The sequence below is a fragment of the Piliocolobus tephrosceles genome, chromosome 12 (genome assembly GCF_002776525.5).
Source record: "Piliocolobus tephrosceles isolate RC106 chromosome 12, ASM277652v3, whole genome shotgun sequence".
Taxonomy (NCBI): Eukaryota; Metazoa; Chordata; class Mammalia; order Primates; family Cercopithecidae; genus Piliocolobus; species Piliocolobus tephrosceles.
Window position 1 is genome coordinate 20,186,939 of NC_045445.1, and position 22,574 is coordinate 20,209,512.

The following is a 22,574-nucleotide window of genomic DNA, read 5'->3' on the forward strand; positions in this document are numbered from 1 at the left end:
TATAAAATGTGTGTGAAAATGTAAGTGACATACGTTAGTCCAGTCCTGAACAAGAAGAACAAACTTGCAGAACTTACACTCCTCACTTTCAAGTTTGCAAATCTTAAAGTAATCAAAATGGTGTGGCATTGGTCTAAGGATAATCAACTAAATAGATGAACTAGAATAAGAGTCCGTAAATTGACCCATACTTATACAGTCAGCTGATTTTCAATAAAAGCAGCAAAGCAAAACAATAGGGAAAAAAAGGTCTTTTCAAAAAATGTAGTGAAATAACTGGAAAAATAACCTATGAAGAAAAATTTAACTTCAACTCCCACTCTTCACCATATACAAAATTTAATTTGAGATGGATCAGAGTCCTAAACATAGGCACTGTAACTGTAAAGCTTTCAGAAGAAAGCACAGGACAATACCTTCAGGATGTGAGGGTAGACAAAGATTCCTCAGATAGGATACAGAAAGCAATAACCATTAAAAAATTTAATTTTTAAAATTAATTTAGTCATTAAGTTTTTGAACTTTCATAATGAAATAATAGCTGACTTAGACAAAACTTGCAATATAGTAGTACAAGGAGTTCCTGTATACCCTTCATTCAGATTCTCCAAATGTTAACATTTTTACTGCATTTGCTTTTTCATTCTCTTAATTGATAGAAATTATTATATTATTTTTAATATTTTGAATGTAAGTGGCATCCGTGATGTCTCTTTACTCCTAAGCAACATTCTCTTATTTTATTTTATTTTATTATTATTGTACTTTAAGTTCTAGGGTACATGTGCATAACGTGCAGGTTTGTTACATATGTATACTTGTGCCATGTTGGTGTGCTGCACCCATCAACTCGTCAGCACCCATCAACTCGTCATTTACATCAGGTAAAACTCCCAATGCAATCCCTCCCCCCTCCCCAGCAACATTCTCTTATATAACTGTAGTTGAATTGTCAAAGTCTTATTATTAACATTAATATAATACTATTATTTAATCTATAGGCTTTATTAAAATTTCACCAATTTTTCAACTAATGTTCTTTATAGCAAAGAAAAATGTATGAATATATACACCAAAGTATCTGAAAGGTATTAATATCCTGGTTACAATATTTCTGGGTTCTATCATGCCTGTTTTTTAGTCTTTTTGTTTATGTGTATTTTCTCACTTTTTTTTTCAACTTGTTGGTCAATTTTCATTAAAAACTTATTCCTTAAAGCTTTTTACAGTATTTTTTGAAAGTTAATTTTTTTTACTGCATATATGGGTCTTCACTTAATTTTTCAGTAAAGACAACTTACTTAGTTATCAGTGTCCCATCATTTGATAAGACCAACGGAGGGTTTGGATAGTAGCCAGCTGTTTTTGAATTGCTTGACGAGAATCTTGTAAATTTGTAGTCCAGAGGTAATTCTGTGATTACTTCAATACTTGGAATTGCAATAGTGCTGTAAGTACTGATTCTCTTACAAGACCATGTATAAACTAAGGAGTCTTCTGTATTTTCTAGTCCCAAAACTGAACTAATAAAATAAAAAGAGCCCCATTTTTTAGATGAAGCATTTAAAGGCTTTGCCTTTGGTCCCTCATATTTTCCTTTTTCTCTAGAGGCTCTGACTTCTCAGGCCTCTGACTCCTTGCACCTTCATCCCTCTGAGTTCTTCCAGGATAAGGACTGTCTTCCAATTACTATAGTGACAAGCCGGGAAAATATCTGAATGCATGCTGTCACCGAAACAAACAACCTTGGGTTCAGGTTTGCCAGTGATTTTCTTCAGAAGCTCATAGAGGTGGACAGCGTTCCCTTGGGAGCACCAGCCAGGTTTATCCAGAGATGGCAGCGCCTCCTGCTCCTCATCATTCTCGAGCATCCAGAAAGGTCTCTGACTTGGTAAGTGGGAGAAGAAACCAGGCTTCAATGCATTTGTAATCACAATGTCAAAAAAGTCTGCAAAATCAAGGATATATTCGCAGAGAAGTCTACAGTAATCACTGTGATAACTGGTAATTAACAGAGGATTTTTCCCAGCATTCTTTAGCTGTCGAAGCCATTTTTTCACAGATTCAGGACAACTGTGTAAATATCTGCCTGGATCTATTTTTACTTTTGGAAAATATATTCCATAGTTTTCCTTAAAAGCTGACATTTTATAATTGTATTGTATAGCAGCAACTATATCCTTCCAAAAATCAAATGTTTTTTGACCATTGTTTGTTGTTAAATAGTCCACCACCCTGGCACATAGAAGAGCTCCTGGCAGGTCAAAGTAGTTGTAAAAATAATACTTTCATGGGCGGCAAGCCATTCCAGTGTCCGACAAGAAGTGCTTCCACTCTTTCTTGCCATATGTCTCTGCCAGCACCTCTGGAATCATCATCTTGGTGCCATGGCTTGCCCCGAGAACAGAGCCATTATCAGCAAGTTTAAGAAAGTTCCCATCTTCTAGATCCAATGCCAAACCCTTGCAACAGAAATTCCAATCCTCTGGGGTCACATTGAGCAATCCCTTATCATACCCCTTCTCCTTAACTAAGAACTGGGCAAAGCTATTATAAATGAGTGGGGCGCTCTCGGGCAGGTTGTAGCAACACAGGGTGTGGTCCAGGTAGAATCCGACCATGTCTCACGCGGCCAGGGAGAAGTGCTGAGCCATGGCTGAACTGGGAGCACCGGGGAGCGCCTCGGCCCGGGAGGGTGCAAGCTTTTCTCACTTTTTAAAACGAATATGTTTTAATTTTGTAATAAGAAGAAGCTACTATTAATAAATAAAAAATAAAGTGAAATGTGTGTATGTGAGAAGACACTATTAGGAAATCCACGGAACAGGCAAGCCACAGAGAGAAAACATATGCAAACTATATATCTAACAAAGGACTTATGTCCAGGGTGCATAACAAATTCCTACAACTCAACAACAAAAAGACAAATGACCCAATTAGAAAATGGGCAAAAGACTTTGACAGATATTTCACAGAGAAAAGGAATATTCATGGCCAATAAGCAAGGGAAAAAGTGTTCAACATCACTAATTATCAGGAAAATGCAAATTACAGCCACTGCATGCATTAAAAGAGTTAAAATTTTAATTAAAACAATTAAGGCTGGGCACAGCGGCTCATGCCTGTACTTCCAACACTTTGAGAGGCCATGGTAGGAGGATCATGTGAGGCCAGGAGTTTGAGACCAGCCTGGGCAACACGGCGAGACCCTATCTCTACAAAAAATTAAAATTTAAAAATCAGATAGGTGTGGTGGCATGCATCTATAGTCCCAGATACTCAGAAGGCTGAGGCAGAAGGATTGCTTGAGCCCAAGAGTTCAAGGCTGCAGCAAGCTATGATGGCACTGTGCTCCAGTCTGAGCAACAGAGCAAGACCCTGTCTCAAAACAAAAAAAAGGAAGAAAATTATTTCCTAACAAGAATCCCAAACGCAGCAAAACTATCACAAGCAAATATAAAAAACACATTTTTAATTTATATCTGCAAATTTTGAAAATAATATTTCCTATGCCTCTTTCTCTAATAGGAGGATTTGCTCTTTGCAATTAAGGAGTAAACAAGAGAGGAAGACATGGAAACCAGGGTAATTTAACACAGACTAGAGACAAAACGGTTTCCATAACGACAGAGGAAAGAAGCCTCAAGATCATAACAATGAGCACCTAGTGAGAAACAAATCCAGAATGGATTATGTCCTCAACTACTGTAATAAAAAGTGCATAGGTAACATCTCGAATGGACAAATCGAGAAATAACAATATCCCTATATTATTTTTTAGAAACAAGATAAATATATCCAAGAAGAGTTCAAATCTTTTGAAAGTGGCTGTCTTTTGAAAAAGAAACATCCGGCCACTGGCTGGGTGCTGTGGCTCACGCCTGTAATCCCAGCACTTTGGGAAGCTCAGGCGGGCAGATCACTTGAGATCAGGAGTTCGAGACCAGCCTGGTCAACATGGTGAAACCCCGTCTCTACTAAAAATACTATAAAAAATAAAAAAAAAAATTAGCTGGGAGTGGTGCCTCACACCTGTAATCCCAGCTACTTGGGAGGCAGAGGCAGAGGAATTGTTTGAACCTGGGAGAGAGAGGTTGCAGTGAGCCAAGATCACGCCACTGCACCCCAGCCAGGGCCACAGAGCAAGACTCTGTCAAAAAGAAAGAGAGAGAGAGAGAGAGAGAGAGAGTCACCATAATTACACATTTAATTTTAAAAACTCAACAAACAAAATAATCCTTATCTCAAACAAAATTTATAAACCTTTACAGATATTCACTATCGTACTCCCTCTCCATGATTCTTCTAAATGAATTCTATGACTCCTCTTGTTTTTGAAATATATTTTTAAGTCTTTTATTAATCATATACTTTACCTGGTTTCTATGGGTTTTCATTACTCCTCCTGCTTTCAATATGCTTTTCAAAAATATGTTGTCAGTCTTTTAAAGTTTGTTTACTTGTGAGTGCAAGGGCTTGCCTTTCTTATGGATCCTCAAACTACTTCTGAAAAGGTTTATGGGATAAACCTTAGATTGTGCTCAGGTGTGAACGAGAATCAATTAATTACTTCTACCTGGAAGTTACTTGCTCCCCTTATCTCTTTCTGTAAGTATTTTTTATGTAAATGACCAAAGTCATATCTTAAAAATTGCCAGATGTATGATTTTATTTCTAAAACATTCTCTATTAAAAGACTGAAAACAATCCAAGTGTCCATCAGTCAGGGCCTGGTTAAATAAATTACGATGTATCTACCCAATGGAATATTATGCAGTTATTAAAAAATCAGGAAGCTCTCTATGTACTGATGTAAAAACATATCTTGTTAAACGTTAAAAAGCAACGTGTAGTACAGTGTTTAGAGTGTTCTACTTTTGTGTAACAAAGGAGAAAGAGAAGAGAACATATATTTGCATAAACACTGGAAGAACATGCAAAAAAGCAGGTAAAATGGGATGGAAGGTGAGAGACAATGAGACTTGTCAACGTACACCTTTTTTTTTTTTTTTTTTTTGGAGATTGAATCTCATTCTGTCGCCAGGCTGGAGTGCAATGGTGTGATCTCGGCTCACTGCAACCTCTACCTCCCAGGTTCAAGTGATTCTCCTGCCTCAGCCTCCCAGGTAGCTGAGACTACAGGCGCATGCCACCACACCTGGCTAATTTTTGTATTTTTAGTAGAGAGGGGGTTTCACCATGTTGGCTGGGATGGTCTTGATCTCTTGACCTTGTGATCTGCCTGCCTCAGCCTCTTAAAGTGCTGGGATTACAGGTGTGAGCCACTGTGCCTGGTCCAATGTACACCTTGGTATGTAGTTCTGAATTTTGAACCACGTGAATGTATTACCTTACTAAACAAGACGGGAGAAAGGACAAGGAAGTGGTTACCTTTGGAGGATCAGAAATAGAGGGAATGTATCAGGAGGCTGATGTTTTACATTATAAGCATTTTTGGCACAATTTGAATTGCCAAATAATTTGCAGATCATCTAGCATTCAGTGGATTACCATCAGAAGAATTAAAAAGAGCAATGGTTAAAAGTGGTTACTTCTAGGAAGTATGTCTGAAAATGGAGAGGAGTGAGGCAGGCGGATATTGCATTTCATTAAAAACCTGTGCTATTGCTTATTTTTAATCTTATGCCTGTGTTACTAGGATAAAAATCAAAATAGAACATCCCACTACCCCACCCCAGCAAAAAGAAGGCAGAAAATGGAAGCTTATATGGATAAAGAGAACGTATCTTCTAGTCACAAAGAGGGACTGTGTTTACTTTGTAAGCTTTCCTAGTCAAAACTGTCTCCTTAGTTCTGAGTTAAGACAATATATTTAACTAAAGCAACCAAGACGCAGCCTCTTCAACAGGAAAAGCAATGTCTGGTTATGATAAAGATACAATTAATCTTTTAAAAATATGTGTTGGAAACCATTCCATATCAGTTCATATAGACTAACATCATTTTTTAAAGCTGCTGCATAAATTCCATAGTGTAGAGAACCTGTAATTAAATTATTTCCCTTTTAGTGGACATTTCTGTTGTTACAAACAATGCCACAGTAAACATCCATGCACTCATAAATCATTGAGCTTATATGCAAGAAGAGATTCCTAGAAATGGAATTAGTGGATCAAAGAGCACATTCCATTTTCTAGATTTTCCACAATGAATATGCATAGCTTTTATAATCAGAAAAAAAGTAAGCTAAAAGAATTAACTGTAAGGTGAAGGTCCTGTTTTCTTAGTGTTTTGTAGTCTGTATGATCCAAATTTTTAACCTTTCAGAATCAAAGGAAGAGGGCCTGGTTTGAAACAGATCATAGAGACTTGTCATGACTGGTTCATTGTAAACTAGAAAGTGTCACTGCCATCTCAGACACATGAAGACATATGTCTGGTAGGAAGCGGCTTTCTTTTTAATATTAAAACTTTGTTTCCATAGAATTTTGGCCAGGTGCAGTGGCTCAAGTCTGTAATCCAAGCACTTTGTGAAGCTGAAGCGGGAGGATCACTTGTGCCCAGGAGTTCAAGACCAGTCTAGGCAACATAGTAAGAGCCCATCTCTGCAAAAAATAAAAAATTAACTGGGCATGGTGGCGTGTGCCTGTGGGCCCAGCTACTCAGAATGCTAAGGTGGAAGGATCTCTTGAACCCAGGAGGTCAAGACTGCAGTGAGCTAGGATCGTGCCACTGCATTCCAGCCTGGGTGACAGAGCAAGACTCTGTCTCAAAAAAAAAAAAAAAAAACTGATGAAAAAAGAAAAAGAAAAAAAAAAGAAAAGAAAAAGATATTATTTTGAGATATTATTTGTTAAGGTTCACTTTGTTTTCATAGAATTCTCTGAATTATAATTCTAAAATGAAGTAAAATTCAAAGTAGCATTTGTTTGTAAAACAAACAAATGTTTGTAAAACTGTTATGTTTGTAAAACTTTGTTTTGCTTAACATCAAGTGGGATTTGGTAAAAGTCTTATTTTATCAGCAGGGTTCTAATTACTAAAAGACTTGAAGGCCCAAATTATAATGCCTCCAGTACGAATCACAAAGACTATGGTATCATTACAGTCCCTTGTATTTGGGTAGTATAGAGAATTAGAAAAAAACGAACACAAAAACTTCTCATTTTACGCAAGAACTGGGTGTTTTGCTTGAATTACCAGGATAATCGGTGTAGCTCTCACATCTAATCTGTGTTTTGCCTGTGTAGACACGGTTTAAAGAAACCTCTAGGATAAAACTTTAGTGAAATTACAGATCCCCAAAGATTAATTTCTCTCGGCAACAAGAAATGAGTACAACCTAAATGGTCTTACTGAAAGGTTGGAGCTAGGTGCTGGAAAGTTGAGGCAGGAAGCTATTCAAGATTCTCCTGTTGCGCCAACCCACCGCAGAAGGGCTCTTTCATGTATTCCCTTCCACTTCCCCTTGTTCTTTTTCCACGGGTGGTATCATTGTGGGTGAACAGGGGAGGTTAGAATTAGAGTGAAGAAAAGGGTTCGTGTTTGATATGGCGGGGATATTTGTTCCCACCCAAATCTCATGTTGAAATGTAATTCCCAATATTGGAAGTGGGGCCTGGAGGGAGGTGATTGGATCATGTGGGAGGATTTTTCTCATGAACAGTTTAGCACCATCCCCTTGGTGTTTTCTTCCTGATAGTGAGTGAATTCTCGTGAGATCTGGTTGTTTAAAGAGTGCTGGCATCCCCCACTTCTCTCCCTTTCTCCTGCTTTCGCCATGTGATGTACTTGTTCCCGCTTTGCCTTCCACCACGATTGTGAGCTCCCTGAGGCTCCCCAGAAACCGAGTAGATGCCAGCACCATGTTTCTTGTATGGCCTGTAGAACTGTGAGCCAATCAAATGTCTTTTCCTTATAAATTAAACAGTCTCAGGTATTTCTTTCCTTTTTTTTTTTTTTTTTTGAGACAGAGCCTTGTTCTGTCACCCAGGCTGGAGTGCAGTGGCATGACCTTGGCTCACTGCAACCTCCATCTCCCAGGTCCAAGTGATTCTCCTGCCTCATCCTCCCAAGTAGCTGGGATTACAGGTGCCCACCACCACGTCTGGCTACTTTTTTTATTTTTAATAGAGACGGGGTTTGTCATGTTGGCCAGGCTGGTCTTCAATTCCTGATCTCATGTGATCCACCCGCCTAATATATCCAAAATATATGTATACTTCTTTGTTCAATTTTATTATTTTTAGTTGCCTAATTCTATTTAAGATAAGGTTAATAATTAAATTTGGTTTTGTTCTTGAGGCAGACACCCAGTGATTATGGCATAGATGAGTAACAGGAATGCAAGTGTGAGGATAGCAGGTTGCATATGATCATATGTCCCTGGGAGACCTGATAGCCGAGGCTTTCCTAGAGATAGCCAGATCTAATGCTGAGCCTGTGAGCACAACTGGATTAAAAGGTCTCTATTCTCAGACCCTGGAGTTTTGAAGGATCCACAGGTACAGTTGTCCAAGTACTTGAACGACTCTAGTGGTTTCAGCCTGTCATGGGCGTAGGGAAACATCTTGAAGCTGGGAGAAGAAGGATGCTCAGTTGACATGTCAATCAGCTGGATCTCCAGTCACCTAAGCCCATGGGTGGATGAACTCACCTATCCAGCAGGGAATACCAGCTAGGAATGAAAGTCACTGGGTCAAGTTGGGATGGTACCACTTGAGAAAAAGGCAAAACAAAAGGTAAGTGGAAAGCAATCCCTCACCTGAGATGCCCATGAAATAAGAATGGAGATGATCAATAGCTAGGCCTGACTTAACTACACAATTATTCAGAAACTGAAAAATTATACTTGAAAATTTTAAGAAGATGGTACTATAACGAAACAAACAGTTTCTATGGAAAGTTTCACCGAACTTGGGGAAAGCCTAGAGTGAAAATTAAAGTAACTCAATTCTTCTCAGAACCAGCACATTCAATAGAATGGGGACAAATGAGGCCTCCCATTTAGCAAGAAAAGCCTCTCTTTTATTGCCTTTTAAAAGTATTTCATTCGGTCACTAAGTCATTCAACAAATATTATTGAATATGTGTACTATGATAATCAAGGAGCTTATTGTTTGGTAAGAAACAAGTGGAAATTCCTTAAAGTCCAGCCTTCAGGAAGAAAGTGGCATTTTTGAGCAAGATCCTTAAGCACAGGACTTCTTTACAGAGGCTTGAAATTACCTTTCGAGAAGGAAATGATTGGGCAGGAAATAATATTAATGGAAATGAAAGCATGTGCACAGTCCGTTGCAAAGCTTCTTATGTATATGGTCTCATTTGATTCTCATTCAATATCAAGAAATATTGTCTATCCACACAAAAGCTTACTTGAATGAAACTGATAGTAAAGCCACCAGTTAAATCTTGCTAACAAGACATTCCTGTTACAAGGAAGCAAATGACTTGTTTTCTCTGGCTTTGTAGGTCCCATATGATGGGGTGCAAAGCTCAGTATTAGTCACTATTAAATATCTAAATATAAATCACACATAGATCTTCACATGAATGGATATTTGCTCCAAGAGACAAAAAAATGAATAAACTTTATCTAGTGTATTACTTGTTTTAATTTAGGTGACTGAAAGAAGTGGAAATAGGCCAGAGAAGAGTAAAGGAAAAAAAAAGAAGCTCTATGAATGTAAATGTACCCTTTTCCTGCAATAAAAACTCACGTTTATAACACATCTTAGAGTTACAAAGTGCTGCTGTATGTGCGTTGCTTTATTCAATCTTCTCATGACTACCCCATGTGGAAAGTATTTCCATTTTTTTACAGACCAACAATTTATTTTATTTTGTTTTTATTTTTTCCTATTTATTTATTTTAAAAATTTTTCAAAATTTTTTTGTGGGTACATAGTAGGTATATATGTTTATGGGGTACATGAGGCGTTTTGATACAGGCATGCAAAGAGAATCATGAAGAATGGGGTATCCATCCCCTGAAGCATTTACGAATTGAGTTGCAAACAACCCAGTTACACTTCTTTATTTTAAAATGTGCGATTTTTATTGGCTATAGTCACCCCGTTGTGCTATCAAATAGTAGGTCTTATTCATTCTTTCTATTTTTTGTACCCATTAACCATACTCACTTCCCCCACCAGCCCCCTACTACCATTTCCAGTCTCTGGTAACCATCCTTCTACTTTCTATGTCCATGAGTTCAATTGTTTTGATTTTTAGATCTCACAAATAAGTGAGAACATGAGATGTTTGTCTTCGTGTGCCTGGCTTATTTCACTTAACATAATGATCTCCAGTTCCATCCATGGTATGTCCATTTCAAAATATGAAAACAGAGATTCAACAATGTGGAGCACTTTGCCCAGTGTCACACAGCAAGCAAGTGATAAGAGTCAGGACTCAGACCCTCGACTTCTAACTCTGTTGTAGAAACTGAGATCTACCACCTGAATCCTTCCTTAAGGAAGGACATGCTGCCCAGCTATGGGAAGTTTGATTAGCAAACATCCTCCATCTGTCTGTCAGCTCCTTCCACAGCTGCAGAAAGTCACCTTACCCCAAGGTCACACCTTTCCTGGGACAGCCTGCTTCTGGTGACTGAGAGAGGGAGGGCTATAAAGGCAAGGCCATTTTGGCTTTAGATGGGGCACTTGAATGAGCATTATTTGTTCCAGAGTTTCCTACTGGGTTGGCCAAGGCTTTGTTGGACCTGCACAGTATTTCATCTTCTCCCTCTGCCCAACAGTGTTTCTTCCCTCTTCCTTGCACAAATGTTTATCCCTAATAAATATCTTGTACCCCAAAATACATTTCCATGCCTGCTTCTGCAGAACCCTGTGACAGTTGATACTGGGAGCGTTCTGAGAAAGCAGCCAATAGGATGGACTTTTGGAGTCAGATCACTCACCTCTCAGGTGAAAATGAGAACCCCTTACTCACTAGTGAGGAGTATAGATGGCACCAGGAAGCAGTCTGATTATTTAAACTTTCACCTGAGGTGCATTGGAAATGCATTATGGGTGTGATACAGAAGGCATTTGAAATATAGGGAGGGAATATTAACTACGTAGCTGACAAGATCGGATGACTAAAGATTTAATTAACTGCTGAGGGTAATAGGCAATTGAAAGCCAGGTGCAAAAGCTGAGAAGGCCTCTGTGATTATATACAAAAGAGCTCTTTTGCCTGGTTCAGTGGCTCATGCCTATAATCCTGGCACTTTTGGAGGCTAAGGTGGGATGATTGCTTGAGGCCAGGGTTTCGGGACCAGCCTGAGCAACAAAACAAGACCCTGCCTCTACAAAAAATTTTTAAAAATCAGCTGGGGGTGATGGCACATGCCTGTGGTCCCAGCTACTTAGGAGGTGGCAGTGGAAGGATTGCTTGAGTCAGGAATTTGAGGCTGCAGTGAGCTAAGATCACACCACTGCACTCCAGTCTGGGTGACAGAGAGACACCCTGTCTCAAAAATAAATAAATAAGTAAATAAAAATAAAAATTAGAAAGCTATTTCATCTCCTATGAGGAGGGCAGAGTACTCTGGGAACTAAACCTAGGACTTAATAGTCAGAGTGGCTGGACTTCTACTAAGGTTAAATACCCAACCAAGGCAAGGCCTGCCAAGACCAGCTTGGTGGGAGAGACCCTAACCCAGTGACGCTAGAGGAATTAAAGACACACACACGGAAATATAAAGGTGTGGAGTGGAAAATCAGGGGTCTCACAGCCTTCAGAGCTGAGAGCCTTGAACAGAGATTTACCCATGTATTTATTGACAGCAAGCCAGTGATAAACATTGTTTCTATAGATTATAGATTAAAAGTATACCTTATGGGAAACAAAGGGATGGGCAGAAATAAAGGGATGGGTCTGGCTACTTATCTGCAGCAGGAGCATCTCCTTAAGGCACAGATCGCTCATGCTATTGTTTGTGGTTTAAGAACACCTTTAAGCGGTTTTCCACCCTGGGTGGGCCAGGTGTTCCTTGCCCTCATTCCCATAAACCCACAACCTTCCAGCATGAGTGTCATGGCCATCATGAACATGTCACAGTGCTATAGAGATTTTGTTTATGGCCAGTTTTGGGGCCAGTTTATGGCCAGATTTTGGGGGGCCCATTCCAAACAAGGCCCTTGGTTGGAAAAATCAGGCACTGTGACACATGGATGGAGTCATCTAGGTGAATGACTACAAAGATTTTGATTCCCCACACTCCCCTAAACCTTCTGAACCAGTAGATATGGCCCACCTGATTCCTATCAAGAGCTAGCACCCTACTAGCACCCATGGTAGAAAACTATGCAGAGGCCTCTTCCCACATGACAACATATGTTCCCTGTTACGGCCTGCTCCCACTTCCCTTTCAGGGCACTAGCCTCACAGTCAGGGTTCAGTTTAAGCATGGCTGCTGGGGATATGCTGCGCTGGGGATATGCTGGGCCTTGCAAGTGAGGAAAGGGATTACACTTCAAAGAAACTGCAATAAGTAGCTGACGTGTACTACCAGGAGAAAGGGGAATATACACATGAAGCTGGGTTCTGAGGGGGCTTGATCAAGGCGGTGGGAATAGAGGCAGTGGGATCATACAACAGGAAAAGTTTACTGACTTGGGAGTGCTTTCCTGAGATATGGGATTTAACATCCTGTCAAAGACCCCAGGAAATGGTGCAAATTTTCTACTAAGATGGCTCCTAGATGTAAGAAATACAGCCTATGCTGAGTGAAGTTGAAATGTCAGAATTGCTGCAGCAAATTGCAGAGGGAGGGATTCGAGGCTCAAGAAAGTGGGCATGTTGGAACTCATATCACTATGTACAACCACAAGACCCCACCAGAAGATTGTATTCTATGGAAAGGTTCAGAGGACACACTGTTGAACAAGGCCATCAGGAATCCACTGGCAAGATGATCACCAGCAAGCATCACTCAAAAGGAAAATCACATCATTTCAGTAGTGGCCTCCTCTGCAGGTCAGAACTGACAACAGGAAAAGCCTTTATAAACTTAGCTCACTGATAGCACTATGGATGATAAGACCCAAGACAGCAGAGGGCAGGTGGTGGTCCTTAATCTCCAGAAGCCAGGAAGTTGCAATTATTATGAGACGAAGTTAGCATGACATTTCAGGAAGCCTGATCCAGGAGAGTTATGGAGATGGTTAATAGAACAGAGCATCTCCAGGGGCAAAATTTATTGAAAAGAGTATTACTCAGCTTGTAATAGCTGAAAATATCTGGGAGGCTGAGAGCAGTCACTTCAATAAAAAAAAGTCATGATCCCTTGTAGAGTTTTCAGATTTGAGCCAGTTTTCAATTCCAGAACTCACTAACAGAAGAGGTGATTGGGTCCCTAGGAGAAAGGACACTGCCATGATTCTTCTTTTTCCTCCTGCAGAGACCTCTGGGCATGCATTTAGGTAACTGTGCACTAGAGAACGGGAATACTTAGATGTTTCAAGGAGTGTTGGACCTAGAGTCTGAGTTGACATAGACACTCAGAGACCCAAAGCATCATCATGGCCCACTGTGAGAGTGGGGACATATGGGAACCAGGTAAGAAATTGAGTCTTGGCCAAGATCCAGCTCACAGGAAGTTCACTAGGTACAAGAACTCAGTGGTCATTACCCCAGTCTCCAAGTGTATGATCGGGTAGTTGGGGCAGCCATTACTTTGTGTCTTTGGCCAGTGAGATAAGAACTGTTACAATGGGGAAGGCCAAGTGGAAGCCTCTGATACTAAACCACCACCACCACCACTCCTGGCCAAGATAGTAAATTATCACATCCCCTTGGGGTGGTGGTATATGCAGATTAGCATCCTTAAGGATCTAAAAGATATAGAGGTGGCGATTCTCATCATATCTCCATTTAATTTACCAGTCTTGTGCCTGAAAAAACCAGATAGATCCTTGGAGATGACTGTAGGCTGCTGCCAGCTCAACCAAATAGTAGCCCTGATCATAGTCGCTGTGTCAGACCTGATATCTTTGTGGGAGCAGATTGACATAGCCTCAAATATATGTTGTGTAGGCGTTGATTTGGAAAATTCATTCTTTTCTATTTCAATCATAAAAAAGAATCAGAAATATTCAAATAAATAGGAAGAAATATAAATTTATAGTTTTGCCCTGGGCCTATATTAGCTCTTCTACCTTCTGTCATAATTTAGTCTGAAGAGAGTAAAAACATCTGGACATCCTGCAGAATATCATATTAACCTATTACATTGATGATGTTTTGTTGATCAGAACAGATGAGCAGGAGGTAACTAGTGTGCTACCTCTTGGTAAGACACATATACTCTGAGGGTGCGAGATAAACCCTATAAAGATTTAGAGATTTACCAGATCCATAAAATTTTTAGAGGTCCAGTGGTTCAGGGTATACTGGGGTATTCTCTCCAAAGTAAAAGTAAAAGACAAATTCCTGCACATTGCACCTCCTGACACAAAGAAGGAATCATGACACCTGGTGGGCCTCTTTGGGTTTTAGAGGCAATGTATCCCACATCTAGGGATTCTGATCCATCCCTCTATAACAGGTGACAAGGAAGGTTACTAGTTATGCCTGGGGCCCAGGAGCAGCAAAGGGCTCTGCATCAGGTCCAGGCTGTCATGCAAGTGCCCTGTCTGACACTTGGGCCATACAATCTAGCAGATCGAGTGGTGTTGGAGGTATGAGTGGTGGGAAAAGATGCAGAATGGATTCTGCAGCAACCCCCTCTTGGAGATTAATGATGCAGGCCCCTGGGGTTCTGGAGAAAGGCCATGTCGCCTACAGAAGAGAATCACATGCCTTATGAAAAACAGCTTCTGGTATGCTATTGGGCCCTGGTAAAGATGAAACACCTGGCCGGGAATGGTGGCTCATGCCTGTAATCCCAACACCTTGGAAGGCTGAGGCAGGCAGGTTGCTTGAGCCCAGGAGTTGGAGACCAGCCTGACCAATATGGTGAAACTCCATCTCTACTAAAAATACAAAAATTAGCCGGGCGTGGTGGTGGATGATTTGTTTTTCTAAGACCACCAGAGCAGGCACAAAAGAACCAGCGACCAGGCAAGGGTAGGAGCAAAACTGCAAGTTTATTTTTGGTCACCTAAGGTGTGGGGGAGAGGTCTGTCGGCCTCAGGCAAAGGAGGCCGGCAGAGTCACCCTGTAGAGCTCTTGGACGGAGTTCCTGATGTAGTCTGACAGGAGTGAGGGACTGAGGAAGGCCGCAAGGGACGCTGGCCGAGAGCGGCTTTTCTAGGAGTGGGAGGGCAATAGGCGGGGCACGGGCGTGTCGGGGCGTTCCGCAGGTGCGACCAGGTAAATCTTGGTCTCTTTGGATTGACGTCACCTGGCGCATGCCCAGTTGATCTGCACCTTCCCGGGCGCCGGCTGCATTTTCACACGCGCAGGAAAAGTTGGTGAAGAAGAACCCGAAAGTGCACCATCTTGCCTCCGTTCGTCCAAACAGTGGACACCTGTAATCTCAGATACTCAAGAGGCTGAAGCAGGTTAATCACTTGAACCTGGGAGGCAGAGGTTGCAGTGAGTCGAAATCATACCACTGCACTGCATCCTGGGTGACAGAGAGAGATCCTGTTTCAAAAAAATAAATTAATTAAAAAATATGAAACACCTGACCACAGAACACCAAGTGATCATGGAACTAGAACTGTTTATCATGAGCTGGGTCTTATCAGACCCACTAAAGGTCAGGCGGACCCAGCAACAATTCATCAAAGGACAAAAGGGGGCTTTCCAGGAGTGCTTATGAGCAGGACTACAGGGCACAAGTAAAGTGCAAGATCAGATAGCCTAGAACACCATGGCATGCACCACTGTTATACAAGTGCCCTCCTTCAGCTCATGCCTGCAACTTTATGGGGATTCCATCAGATCAACTGAAGAAAAGAAGGAAAGGTTTGGTTTATGAATGGGTTGGGTCAGTATGCGGGTGCAAGCCAAAAATGGACACTGGCTGCATTATAGCCTCTCTTGGGAGATTGGGGGTGCTTGAAAGACAGTGACAGGTGAAAATCCTCCCAGTGGGCCGAGCTTTGGGTGACACACTTTATCACCCACCTTGGGTGGAAAGAGAAGTGGCTTGAGGTTAAAATATTTATGGACCTATGGTCACTGGTGAATGGCCTGCTCAGCTTGTAAGACGTTTGGAAGGGAAAAGACTGGAAAATTGGAAACAATGATATGTGAGGTAGAGGGATGTAGATAGACATGTGCAAGTGGGCACTAAGCATGAAATGTTTGTAGCACATATTGACGCCAGTTAGAGAGCGTCTAGCTCAGAAGAAGCATTGAATAACCAAGCAGACAAAATGACCTGGGCAGTTGACATCAGCCAGTCTCTATCCTTGGCCACCTCAGTATTGGTGCAATAGGCATATGAACAGAGTGGCCACTGAGGCAGAGAGGGAGGCTAAGCCTGGGTCCAACAGCATGGACTCCCACTTATGAAGACCAATCTAGCAACTGCCACTAAAGAATGTTCAGCCTGCCAGCTACAGAGACCAACACTGAGCCCCTAATATGGCGCCATTCCTTGAGAAGACCAACAGGTCACTTGGTGGCAAGTTCACAACATTATGCCCCTTCCATCCTGAAAGGACCAATGGTTCATTCTCATAGGAATACATGCATATTTCCAGTATGAGTTTAACTTTCCAGCCTGCAGGGTCTCAGGCAGTACTTCTATTTCAGGACTTTGGTAGTATTAGATCCACCAGTGTGGTATTCCACGTAACACTGAGACAGACCAGAAGACCAACAAAAGAGATACAGGAGTGGGCCCAGGATCAGGGGATCAGTATGTAATACATACCACACCATCCAGAAGCTGCTGGTCTGATAGAGCATTGAAACAGCCAGCTGAACTACATTTCCCAGAATTCCCTCACTTCTATGTTTCCAATTAGAGTGGGTCACAGAGATCTTTTGGAGATTTGTTGGGCCTTAGTCAGTTAGGAGCCATACAGTTTCTACATTGGAAAATCAGTGCGGGGAAACCAGGTGCAGTTGTAGCTCATGCACATTGTTACTTATCTACCGGCTCACCTCAGTGGCTTGCAGCAGCAACTGGGCCAGCAGTGGCTGCTACACCTTCCTCCCAACCATCCTTTAGTGTCTCAGACTCCTGGATATAGGCCAGGTGTGTGTGTAGCTGTGGGCAAAGGGCACCAGCTTCCCCTGCAGGATACCCACATCACCCAAGTTGGAGATAACGAGAGACTGATACAGACCCTAGTTCATCCTCCTGTGTTCCAGCTCATGCTTCTGGGTTCTAGTTTGTCTTTGTTCTCCTCCACTTTTCATTCATTGTCCCCTCCTGACTGCCCTGCAGACTTCATGCTACAGCATTACATGTGAAGAAATGCAGAGGCTGTTTAACCAGTCCTGCTCCCACAATTAAGGTCAAATCTCTGATGGATAGATAGATGATAGATAGATAGATAGATAGATAGATAGATAGATAGATAGATAGATGTAGATGGTATAGATATAAAAATAAAATCTCTTGCTGGGTGTGGTGGCTCACTCCTATAATCCCAGCACTTTGGGAGGCCAAGGCGGGCATATCACTTGAGGTCAGGAGTTTAAGACCAGTCTGGCCAACATGGTGAAACTCCATCTCTATCAAAAAACACAAAAATTAGTCAGGCATGGTGGCATGCACCTGTAATCCCAACTACTTGGGAGGCTGAGGCGGGAGAATCATTTGAACCTGGGAGGCAGAGGTTGTAGTGACCTGAGGTAGCGCCACTGCACTCCAGCCTGGGCAACAGAGTGAAATTCTGTCTCAAAATAATAATAATAATAATAATAGTCTCTTAATGGCTCAATTTCTTTGATTGAATCCTGACTAATATAGGAACTTTGTGCTCTGTAACTCTTGACGGTGTTCAGGACACACTACCCCCAACTATGATACCTTGGCATTTGAGAAAATAGCAGAAGCAGTTTTTCCTGTTTCTCTGGGTCTTCATTTCTGAGGGTTCCCATGTCACTTAAAACTTGTGTTAAATAAATTTGTCTCCTTTTATCTTGTTAATTTGTGTTTTGTTATAGGGGTGCTAGGTATGAACCTCACAATGGGTGAGGAAAGAAATATTTTCTCCCTTACATGCTACAGGGCTAGAGGACCTGGTCTCCAAAGGAGACACATCATTTCCAGAGTCAACCTCTTACTGAATTATAAGCTACAGCTGCTGCCTGGACACTTTGGGCTCCTTGTGTCCAGAGACCAGCAAGCCAGAAGAGGGGTCACTGACTTGGTAGCAGTAATTCACTCAAATTATCAGGAGGAGGTGGGGCTGCTGTTCCACAATGGGGAGAGGGAGAAATAGGTGTGCCACCTGGGCATATCTTAGTACTTCCTTGCCAAATTGTGACTATAAGTGGACAGATACAGCAGCCCCAGGCTGATCTTAGCCCCTCAGAATTAGGGTCTGGGTCAGGCCAGCCAGGAAGCCATCATGGCCACCAGAGGGCAGTAGCTATGGGTGAGAGTGACCTAGAATGAGCAGTGGAGGCGGCAGGTGCTGAGAAACAGTTGCAGCCCCAAGACTAACTGTAGCAGTGGGGGCTGTAGTTTGTCCCACTAATACCACTCTTCCAAGGTTCCCTTCTAGGAGAGGCATGAAGGAATTGAGAAAGAGAGATGCAAGCGATGGACTGTGGTAGACACAAAGATGCACCACCTCAAGAAAGGATTTGCTGTCCAATGGTGGGGAGTGAGGTTGGCAGGCAGTCTCCAGCTGTCAGCTCCTGAAAGGCCTGCCTTACCTGCAGAGAGACACTCATACACTCGGCCCCAGGTTATATTCTTCCAGACAGAGGCAGCTTGCATCTGGTGACTCAATGAGGCAGGAGAATAAAAGCCCAGGGGGCAGGTGTGGTGGCTCACGCCTGAAATCCTAGCACTTTGGGGGGCCGAGGCGGGTGGCTCACTTGAGCCCAGAAGTTCGAGACCAGCCTGGGCAACGTGGCGAAACCCCGTCTCTACAAAATATACAAAAATTAGTTGGGCATGGTGGCGCACACCTGTGGTCCCAGCTACTCAGAGGGCTGAGGTTGGAGGATCGCTTGAGTCCAGGAAGCAGAGGCAGCAGTGGGCCATGATTGCACCACTGCACTGCAGCCTAGGTGACAGCGTGAGCCTCTGCCTCAAAATAAAATAAAATAAAGTAAAACAAAAGCCCAGGTATTTCTACCCAATTCGGGGCACTCTGATGAACAATACTCCAGAGGTCCCTGCTGGGGTTGCTGAGGTTTTGTCAGGATTGCATGGCGATTCAACTTCTCTCTGCCCAGTCTTGCTTCCTCCCCCTTTTCCTTCGCAGGTGTCAATCCCCAATAAACATCTACCACCCAAAATTCCATCTCATTATCTTCTATCAGAGGAACAAAGTGGGCAAACTCCACGTCTCCTGCTTTTTCTAGTACAGCACTCTCCCCTGGCACAAACATAGGAACTGGAGCCCCTTTACTCTCAGCAGTTTATTTATAAACATACCTTAATATATACCCAAAGGAAAAGATTCAAGATAACACATGTTTTGTGGGGAAAAAGTCCTTATGCTACATGCAAATATGTTTTTGTACTCACTAAAACTACATAAAAGTGTATTATGCATTTTAAAAGGTTGATTACCTCAAAACCAGAAATGCCCTCCAGGCTCTCTGCTGACATAACCCACATTTATGAAGTCAAAAGCAGCTTTCCAGATTTTCTTCTCCTTCATTGTATGAAGGGGAAATGTTTTTTTGTACAATCTTGAATACATTTGTCAGTTTGAAAGAAAACATTTTGTCTTGTTATTGAAGATATTTTAGTAAAAAGATCCTGAAATATTTTTTCAAGAATTGATTCAGTTATGAGTGAGCAGAATATGATTCCTTTACTGTAACTTTAAGAAGATTACCAGGGAGTCAAGGAAAGAAGAGGAAAACATATAAATCATCAAGTATAATTAACACTTTCTAAGCAGCAAGGTTCGGGAGTGGGGGTTCACAGCATTTATTTTTCTCAAAAATTAGTTAGCTTTCAATGAAAACACTTTAGGAGGCAAATAATCTAAGGGAAAAATGAGTATTGGGTGAAATAGGATCAATCATTTTGAATTATAAAAGTCAGACCCCAAAGCTAAAGTGAGTGTCCATCAAAGAGTCCTGGTTGTTTATTGATTTGGCTCCATCAGTGCTGGAACTTTCTTTATTTAGAGAGCTGTTAGTTGGGCTTCATATTTCAATTGTTCTTGTTGATGTTACTGTTACCATCCATTCCATAACCATAGGAAGAGGATGCTGTGTCTTCATGTAGACCTACTAACCTGCCATCAGAAGACATGCACACATCAGTCTTTCCAGTAATAAGCTGCATCTTCACTGCTCATCTCAGCCATTTAGATGACTGACTCAAGTTGAGTCCAGGTTGCAGTACTAAATGAGTCTGTCTTTGGGAAAGTTAAATAATCTCTACGATGATTAATCTTTGGCTCATTAATTTTAGCACAAAAGCTGACCTGATATAATGGGGCAAGCATCCTAATGGAGTTGGACAGGCTTGGTTTGAATCCCAGATCCACCACTTGCTAGCTGTGTGATATTGACTAAGTCATTTCATATCTCTGAGCCTCGGTTTCCTCACCTGTAAAAAATGAGTGATAATCAAGGATTTTTGTGCAGACTACGCAAGACAATGCATGTGGAAATGTGTGACACATGATAAAGTTTTGTTACTAGGCCCCAACCAATAGCCCAAATACAGGCTAGGGTACTAGTGATATAAGGAGAATCTCTTAGGTATGCCTCCTGTAATGGTCTGAAACATACATGACAACACCTGTTGTGGAGTCAACAGGCATGGGCTGAAAGGCAAAATTAATTCTTTGAGGATACCCCATAACACATCCTCATAGAACCAGTAGTAAGCCCAGTCTCCTGGGAAATGACAACCTGCACCCAGCGAAACATAGCAATCATCAGAAAGTTGAGTGTGATCAAAGGTGTCATTCACAGAGAGACGTAGTGGGGTGGAGGGAGAGAGAGAACCTGTGAACAGTAGCTCTGACCACTAAACAGGGGAGACACCACCTTGGTACTCAGTATGGAAAGGAGGGTACACCTACAATACATAGATAACTATAGCTTCAGTGTCTTATGAGTACAAAGGATAAGACAATGACTTATTTTTATCTGAGCAGCTGTAGTAGTGGGTCTCCAGATGCATGGCTCCCTGTGCCAAGGGGAAATGAAAAATGCTATAAGTAGCCTCTCTTGTCTCCATTCCCTTTTCCTAGATGAGGTTTTTCCCTCTGGAGCACTATAGCAGGGCTTTCTTCCCCCTTCTAGTACTCTGCCTGCTAGAGCCAGGGCCCAGTCGAACACAGACCTGATTGGAGAGGGGCTGGGTAGGCTCTAATCCAAGAAATTCCCTCTACAGGATCCTTCCTGAGGCCAGAAGAGCCATCACAATAGATTTGCTGCTTTGCCTTAAGACTTCATATACTAATAAAACCAACATGTCTTCTCTGCAACTTGCTCCACCTTCCCAAATATATACACACATCACTGATACACATATTATGAATTAGTTCATCATATTCTCTCCAGGGAACACAATAGGTATAAAAAGCTTGGTGAGAGTAATAGCTGGGAGGAGACAGATAGATTTGGTCAACTTCCCATTGTCAATTAGGCAATAATGATAATAACAAGGATGACATTTATTGACTGTATGTGATCTCATCTTACCTCTCAAAAACACTATTTATGAACCCTGTCTTACAAGATGAGGAAACTGGGCTACAGAGAATTACACAAGTTGCCCAAGGTCACACAGCTAGTAAGTGGATAACGAAAGTTTGTGCACTTAACCTCTATGCTCTATCCTTCTTTGGAGAGAGGAGCAACTGTGATGTTTCTCTTTCGTACATCTCCTTGAAACCAGTCTACTCACGGCAGACTTGGCTTATGACAAAAATCTCTTAGGTCTTTTGTTTCCAAAACAAAAATGATAGCATTCAAAGGTAGAGTAGCATCAGCAAAATGGTTTTCTGCAGTTTGTTATCTGGAACCGGGTCTTTATGTCTTGAGAACATCATTCTCCAGTCTATCTGCAAATGACCAAAAATGTTGGAATTCACAGTAGTTTTCAGGGTAGAACCTCAAACGAGACATTAAAAATCAGCAACATGGCTGGGCGAGGTGACTCATGCCTGTAATCCCAGCACTTTGGGAGGCCGAGGCGGGTGGATCACCTGAGGAGGTTGGGAGTTTGAGACCAGCCTGTCCAGCGTGGCGAAACCCTGTCTCTACTGAAAATACAAAAATTAGCTGGGTGTGGTGGCAGGTACCTGTAATCCCAGCTACTCGGGAGGCTGAGGCAGGAAATTACTTGAACCCGGGAGGTGGAGGTTGCAGTGAGCCGGTATTGTGCCACTGCACTCAAGCTTGGGCGACAGAGCGAGACTCCGTCTCAGCAAACAAAAAAAAAAATCAGTAACACGTAACATACCAGTGCTCTAATTCATTGCTGCTGAATCCTCTTTGAAGCCAAATAAACCTTCCATATTCACATTCCAGAAATGTCCTTGCCT

At 41.9% G+C, this 22,574-nt stretch overlaps 1 pseudogene; it reads right to left on the reverse strand.

Moving 5' to 3' along the window:
- Positions 1–1,297: 1,297 nt before the first annotated feature.
- On the reverse strand, positions 1,298–2,654 carry LOC111531583 (annotated as a pseudogene).
- Between the last annotated feature and the right edge of the window lie 19,920 nt (positions 2,655–22,574).